At 41.5% G+C, this 8,311-nt stretch overlaps 1 long non-coding RNA gene across 1 annotated transcript; it reads left to right on the top strand.

Moving 5' to 3' along the window:
• The first annotated feature begins 313 nt into the window (after positions 1 to 313).
• On the top strand, positions 314 to 3,339 carry LOC124789896. The gene is made up of 2 exons (XR_007016185.1): positions 314 to 515; positions 2,949 to 3,339. It is a non-coding gene; the product is annotated as an uncharacterized LOC124789896 (long non-coding RNA).
• Positions 3,340 to 8,311: the final 4,972 nt, after the last annotated feature.

The following is an 8,311-nucleotide window of genomic DNA, read 5'->3' as shown; positions in this document are numbered from 1 at the left end:
ACTTTCTGGATAATATTTTCGTCCTACGATATGACGCACAAGAATTATTGGCCCAGATGGCATTATTACGATACGAGTAAAGTAACATGGCTTATTCCGCGGAGATCACTGGCAGTGAGCATGACGGATTCTGCCTATTCCTCTGCTCCCAACAACCCCCGCTAAAACTGCCAGTTTACACACCGCTTATAGTAGATGGCGCCATATCAGCGTATGTTATTGCGGTTTAATTTGCTTGGCATCTTGCGTGTGCCATTAGACGTCAAATGCAACGGAAACACCCATTCGCTGTAGCAATGTCGTTATTCTAGTGCCACCTATGTCAACACGGCGCACACTTAGAGACAAAGACGCACGAGTACATTGAGCGTTGGAGACAGGTGTGCGAGTAGAATACTTCAAGGTCCAATACGTCACCCTACGGAAAATAAATATATAAGCCACATCCAGCGATTATGAGACATAGACCAGTTCCGACCTGCAAGAAAGAGGCACGAGCTAACTCAACATGAAGGGTGAGTAAACACCTCTTATCCTTTGCTAGACTTCATTGCGAAATGTATATCAGAATACACGTGTCATTAGTGGCTACGTCAGACATGTTCATTCAGAGATATTCAAGATTAGCATCACGGAAATTTATCCATCTTCATTCCTTGTATCTATTATAAATTATAGTAGAAGCTCAACAGTAAAATCAGCTCAAATTGGTCATTATACATTTTAAATTCCGTAGTTACGTTCTGCAAACAACTTGTTGTTGCTGTTGTGGTCTTCAGTCCTGCGACTGGTTTGATGCAGCTCTCCATGCTACTCTATCCTGTGCAAGCTTCTTCATCTCCCAGTACTTACTGCAACCTACATCCTTCTGAATCTGCTTAATGTATTCATCTCTTGGTCTCCCTATACGATTTTTACCCTCTACGCTTTCCTCCAATGCTAAATTTGTGATCCCTTGATGCCTCAGAACATGCCCTACCAACCGTTTCCTTCTTTTTGTCAAGTTGTGCCACAACCTCCTCTTCTCCCCTATTCTATTCAATACCTCCTCATTAGTTACGTGATCTACCCATCTAATCTTCAGCATTCTTCTGTAGCACCACATTTCGAAAGTTTCTATTCTCTTCCTGTCCAAACTATTTATCGTCCATGTTTCACTTCCATACTACGAGACAATATTCTGTGTTCTGTAAGTCCTTTTAATTACGTTTCCTGCAACCATGAAGAGCCTTCTCCACATTTCTTTGGCATCTATTTTTATTCTAATTCATTAGGTTGTAGTACTACACTATAGCGGATTATAAGGGGCAGCTGCATTTACGAAGGATTCGTAATTTTGAAGTATGTTTCTATCACACCGAACCCTTGAAAACTTGGAATCACTTTTCCGCTTGATCACATAATTACTCGGATGATATATCTTTCGGTCTTTAAAATTTTACCCATGGATTAGTTCTAAAATTTAACAAGCGATAACTGAGCCATACTTTCGTAATGGCAGCAAAATATTGATAGTGCACTCTACAACAAATAAGTTCTATTACCTTTGGGTTGGCCATAAGATGCTGTCATGGCATTTCGGATAACATCTGCTATCAGAGGATCGTTACGTTTGGATACACAGAAACTACAGTAAGTGGACAAAAACATAGAAAAACCACGAGACAGGCATGCTTGAATGTAAATACAACGCTAGGAAAGCCAGCAGGTTGTGCCGTTCTATTTGATCGTGAACTGCACCTGTGTACCTAATGTCCCCAGAAAGTTGTGGCAGTCGGGATGAAAACAGTGTTCTGTGTAGTTGAGAGCGCATAATGTCGGAGCTCACTGCATTCGAACGTGGGCAAATTGGTGTTGCTCGTATGTTGGGCGCGTCTGTAACAAAGGTAGCCGAAGTGTTTGGTGTTTCAAGAGGCAAGGTATTAAAGGATTATGTCGCATACAAGGAAAGCGGAACAAAATCATTCACTGTGTCGCAACGTGGATGGAACTTTGTATTGAGTGATCGAGACGAATGGTCATTGAAGCAACTATTCTGACGAAAAATAAGGGGACTTCAGCTGCTAAAGCCATTGACGAGCTGAATGCCGTACTCGCAAACACTATCTGCACCAAAACAACATGAAGGGAGCTCCAGCAGCGAATAAAAGAGTGAGCTCGAACTCCAAATCACTAATCAGTCATGATGATTCACGTAATAGGAGAACGTGGTGCCAAAGTCACAAAACCTAGACAATGCAGCAATAGCTGAGTCATTTGGTTGGATGAGACATATTTCACATTTTTTAGAACTTCTGACCGCGTTTACGTCCCAAGAGTGAAACACGGCGGGGCTTCCATATTTGGGCAGCCAAGTCGTGGTATTCCATGGGCCCCATGGCTACTCTGCATGGTTACATCACGTTCACGGATTAAGTGACCATTGTGGCTGAGCAGATCCATCCCATGGTACAATATTTGTTCCACAGTGGCAATGCTGTGTCCCAAGACAAGGCCGCTGTTCACACAGCTCGCATCGTCCAGGATTGCTTTTGTGAGCACGAGGATGAATTGTCGCATCTTCTTCTTCTGCTTTTTATTATTATTATTATTATTATTGGGCCTTTTAGTCTACTTCGGAAAGAAGGGAGCGTGACTGCTCTACACCTTCATCACCGCTACCTGAACTTGTCACTATTTCGCAGGAAGAATGATATAAGATTTCCCTGAAAGCCATACATTCCCATTCCAGGGCTGTGTAGAATGCCAACGGTTTTCTTATGCCGTATTAGGGATGATGATGTGATTTTGGTGTTTTCACATGTCTGTACCCTGTATGTTTCACCATCTAAATCTGAACGATTCGATTATTTTTCTCCTTTTTGAAAACTGTGTGTAACTGATCTTTGTATTCGATGTATGATGCTACTACGGCACGTAAAATAACTTTCTGCCGTGAACTTTTTCAGTGCTGGCGATCCTGTTTGCTCTGTGTACATTGGCAGCCCTGACACTGGCTGACCCCCAGTGTCCTGCCCACGACGGAGCCACGCCCAAATACTTCCCTGACGAGTCCGACCCGAACGGCTTCTGGGAGTGCAGCAATGGCGTAGCCATTCACGAGAACTGTGCTCCTGGACTCGTTTGGAACAGCAACATCAACGCCTGTGACTGGCCTTAGGGGAACAACTGCAACACCTGAACTGTCTGCTTGCATGTTCTATTTGCTGAATACGTCGTGTAAGTTTGTGCAACATGTCAAACGAAGACACTTCAAGGCGAACCTGAATGTTTAGAGACACTAATGTTACATAAATCAACAGCAAAGTTCATGGTGAATAAACAGTTATTATATGGTTAGCAGATGATTTAATTTGAATGTTTTCTGCAACATTTTAAAGCAACGAGGACTGAAACATGAGGCACCGCCTCCTGTCAAAAACTGTCGCAAAAGAAATTCTGTTAATTAATAGCAACTCCGGAAGAAAATAAAAAATGGTAGTTTGCTTAAGACTGGTGTTAGTCATAAATTTACAGAGCCAAATTTTAAGCACATTACCGTACTATACTACAAAATACGCAACAGCCTTATCGTCACCAATATTGTGCAAATGAATTCCGTGAACAACAGCTTCAGGAGATGATTTTCAGATACTATGCGACAAAACTAGAAAGAGATATACACATTATGCACTATTGACTGCCATCTTAAAAAAGAAGCACTCATACATTCAAAAGAAATATTATGGCCTACTATTTGATGACAGGAACGAAATAGTAACATGGATTATAGTTTGTCATGACTGTAAAGTACAAGCACGTCTTGGGGCTGTTTCGGTTGGTCGCCCTTTGAAAATATCTCTTTTTCTGTGTGATACGTTATTCTAGCAATGAGATAATCACCATATCACAAAAATTTCATCAGAAAAAAAGTAAAAAAAATATGTCTGCAGCATATCTACAAATTGTAAAAATATGCAGCTTTGTCATTTTTTCGTTTTGTCACTTTTACTGCTCTCTTTGGTTGATGAAATTTAACACTACAAATCACGAACTAACGAAATATCACTTTCATAATTTTTCTCTGAATGTTCGAGTTTCCTGCAATTACTAACGTACACACTGAGATCAAAAGTTCTAAGACACGCTAGTATCTTGTTTAGTTTATCGTGTCACTTTGCACATTAACTCGAAACAGTGGTGCTACTTTTCACTTCATTGTTCATGGCTAACTCTCTATACACTCAAAACCTGAAACTTCTAGGAGAGAGCATAGGATATTCACAGTTCTAGAACACTGGATATCACTCAAAAACTTCTAAGCCATCAAATTCGGAACAGCCTAGATATTTTCAAAATAAACGGGAACATTCGAAAATTGTAAAACATACTGGACGTTCGAGCACATTGGCGAAGCTACATCATCATTTTAGTGAACCTGAAAGCATCCCTGAAATCTATAGAATATTCCCTGACAGAATTAATTTATTTCAAGAAGATCTTCATTGATAAATACATTCCCACTATTGAATTCCTCTGAAAGGAAAAGATTTATCATCAGAAATCCAATCTTTCTAATGCAACTGAAATCTTAAGGAGCACATAAACACAAACACACACGAGAGAGAGAAAGTTGGTAGTCGATCGTCTGGTGAAGGGAGATAAACGGATTCTTCGGATGTGCAGGTATACTTTACTTAACAGAAATGTTCCAGGGGTGTTTCAACGCTAAGCATCCACCACTGTGCAAGAGATGTATCACACATTAATTAATCAAGCGCTGGAGATAAAGCAACATTATATGAAAAGCCTTGTCTTGTATTGAAGTGCTATGATACCATACTTAGTCTCCTCCCCCACATGCCTCCATTGGGCTACTTTCTTCAGCACACACAAGCGTAAGCAATTTCACATGTTGCAATAGAGACGGCCAGGAATGTTCCATTTCTGTTCACTGAGGGTCATGTGAGTAAGTACGTAATTTCGCTGCAGTCCTCATCAGAGTTAGTCATCACTTCATGGGACTCAAGAACAGAGACAAATAACATTTTCCCGAGGCGTACAAAGGACGCTACTCCCGTTTTGCTATAGAGCAACATTTAGATTCTTAAAATTGTCCCCAAAGCACACCTAAAACGAAAAAAAAAGATGCACCGCAAAGCTATTGTCCGAATGGTACGGAAATTGGTAGATGTGATGTATATGTGCAGAGAAAAATATGATTGCAATTCCAGAAAAATTGAATAATTTACCCGAGAGAAAGTGGTTCATACATTGAGCAAGTCAATAACGCGTTGCTCCACCCCTCGTCTTCATGGAAGCACCTATTCGGCTTGGTATTGATTGATAGTTGTTGGATGTCCTCCCGAGAGATATTGTGGCAAATTCTGTCCAACTGACGCGTTAGGTCGACAAAATCCGGAGCTGGTTGGGGGGGCCTGGCAATAATGTGTGGGCGGGCATTATCTTGCTGAAATTGTAAACACAGGACGACTTGCCATGAAAGCCAACAACACGGGGCCTAGAATGTCGTCCACGTGCCTCTGTGGTGTAAGGGTGCCGCGGATGACAACCAAAGGGGTCCTGCTATGAAAAGAAACGGCACACCAGACCATCACTCGTGTGTGAAGGGCGACGGTCAGGTTTGTGTCCCCGAGTGTCTGAGATGTCTCCACTTCGCTGGTCATCTGGCTCATTTAGAAGCGGAACTCATCGCTGAAAACAATTCTACTCCAATCAATGAAATTCCAAGTGGAAGACGTGTGTGGAGGCGCCCAGGACAGCCTCGGTATACCAGCCTGACTGTCGCCCACCATAAGGCTCGAGAATCAGCATTGATGGTCTAGGGCCCATTTCTTTTCATAGCAGGACTCCTTTGGTTGCCATCTGCGGCACCCTTACAGCACAACGGTATTTCGATGATATTCTACGCCTTGTTTTTGCCATTCATGGCAAACCATTCTAGATTTCATCAAGGAAATGCCCGCCCACACACGGCGAGAGTTACTACTGTTTGTCTTCGTGTTTACCAAATCCTACCTTGGCCAACAAGGTTGTTGGATCTCTCCCCAGTTAAGAACGTTTGGAGTATCATGGGCGAAGCTATCCAATCAGGTCAGAAGTTTGACGATCTAATGGCGCAATTGGACAAAATTTGCCACTACATTCCTCAGGAGGACAGCCAAAAAAATGAATCACTGCCTAGCCAAATAACTGCTTGCATAATGGCAAGAGGTGGAGAACGCGTTATTGGCTTGCTGAATTTGTTAAACTCTTTCTGTTGAGACAACCATCCAGTGTTTCCGAAACTGTACTCATTTCTATGCGTATGCGTGTATATCTACCGATTTCCGTCCCATTCGGGTAATCTCTTAGTGGTGCATCATTCTCTCTCTCTCTCTCTCTCCATTTTTTATTATTTATTCTTTTTAGGTTGCCACTTACAATCATTCTAACAAATACATTACTTTCAGATGTCTTCATTTTTTAAAATAAGACAAAACAATAAAGCTGAGATCAGGGCAAAAGGAGTATCCAAGACACTGAAGCTTATCACTGCAAAATTGATTATAAATCTTTGACTGATGCATTGAACTACTGTTGTAATGAGAAACCTAACAGTCGTAACAAGGCTACAACATATCGTATAAAGATTCTATTTTTGCATATAAGATACAAATATCAAGTGCGTTTTGACAAAATTTCAGACACAGGAAGACTCGTAGTTGCCTGTAAAATATCATGTGAACTTCAGTAAACGAAAAGATTGTCAGTTCCACAAACAAAAGTGTACGCCGTTATCCGTATGAAACAAGGCACGATTATGAATATGTTTACATGAAAATACACGTTATTACTCATTGCAAAATAATCTAATAGCTAATCCAGTCGTCGTCATTACTGATTGTAGCTTGGAAGCTTTTTGTCGTGCTTTTCACGAGATTTTCTGCACATTCTCTCGTTAAAGATCTTAAAATCATGGTTTTATATGACAGCTACTCCAAAGTGTATACTGGCTTTCCTTTAAGCTTCATCTAAATACATGCCAAACGTTTACACTCGATTTGCATCCGGAAACATTGCAGGCCAATCCATCGTGGACACCCCATTGTCTTGTTTCCACGCTGTACATAGACGGCTGAGATATTTCGGATCATTGTCCTCTTGAAGCACCCAGTTTGTCTCGTTCAAACCAAATAGTTTCTTCACGGACTTCAGAAGTCATTTTTTATAAATATTGTACATTTTTCAGCGTTTAAATTGGCTGTAAATAAGTGCAGATAGCCGAAACTGCCACCGACAAAACAGGACATCCAACTCTCACACACTGTGCAAAAGAGCATTGACTAGAGACTCTAGACCATACCAGAGACGTCGCTGAGGACTTTACATTTAAAATTATGCTGTAGACTTTCTTGTGGAACTTACTGTATACGAGGGTCATTCGGAAAGTAAAGAACGTTTTTATTCTAACGAAATTTTTATTTTATATTACTGTGTTTTACCTATAATTTCGTACCTAAGCCTTCTACATGCTCAGTTGCCACCAGGTTGCTGAAATACTGAGTAACGGATTCTCTAAGTTCATCATCACTTCCGTACCGTTCTCCACTCAAAAAAACCTTTCATTTTGGAAAATAAGTTATAATCACCTGGGGCTAAGTCTGAACTGTACGGTGCATGTTGAAACATTTCCCACTTAAACCGCTGAAGCAAGTCCTGTGTCACTCCTACTGCAGGCACAAGTGCATTTTCGAGAAGGAGGATGACTCGACTGGTTAGCATTCCGCGCCACTTGTTTTTAATGCCGCGGAGAAGTCATTGAAGCGTCTGATAGTGGGCCGCTGCAGTTCGCTAATTGTGTCTTCTTGGATTTCTATTTCAATATTTGCCTTAGTCGGCCAGTCACCATTGAGAGCCGGCCCAAGCGATCTTCGTCGTGAACATTTTTCCGTCCGCCATTAAATATAATACATCACTTTCGAACGGCGATTCATTCATCGCATTACTGTAAGCCTCAGTTGTCTGTCCTTAAATTTCGATGAGTCGGACTTTCACGCGTTTAAAACAGTAGACAGTACTGTGCACCTCAAACTTGGGGGGGATCGTCTATTTCGTCACCCATCTTAAACTCGCACAGCTAAGCAATACTAAAACGAATTGGGTCGCAGCTGCCGCCAAACTGAATCGGATGAGTACAAAGCATAGTGGTCGGTCGGCAGTTTACGAGGCGGGAGGGGGTGGAACTCGGTCACGTGTCAAAACAAAACGTTCTTTACTTTCCAAATGACCCTTGTAGAAGGGTTAAGTACAAGATTCTCCCATCACAACT

Source organism: Schistocerca piceifrons, chromosome 3 (assembly GCF_021461385.2).
Source record: "Schistocerca piceifrons isolate TAMUIC-IGC-003096 chromosome 3, iqSchPice1.1, whole genome shotgun sequence".
Lineage (NCBI taxonomy): Eukaryota > Metazoa > Arthropoda > Insecta > Orthoptera > Acrididae > Schistocerca > Schistocerca piceifrons.
The sequence above is the reverse complement of the archived record's forward strand: the minus strand, read 5'-3'. Positions and strand labels throughout refer to the sequence as shown.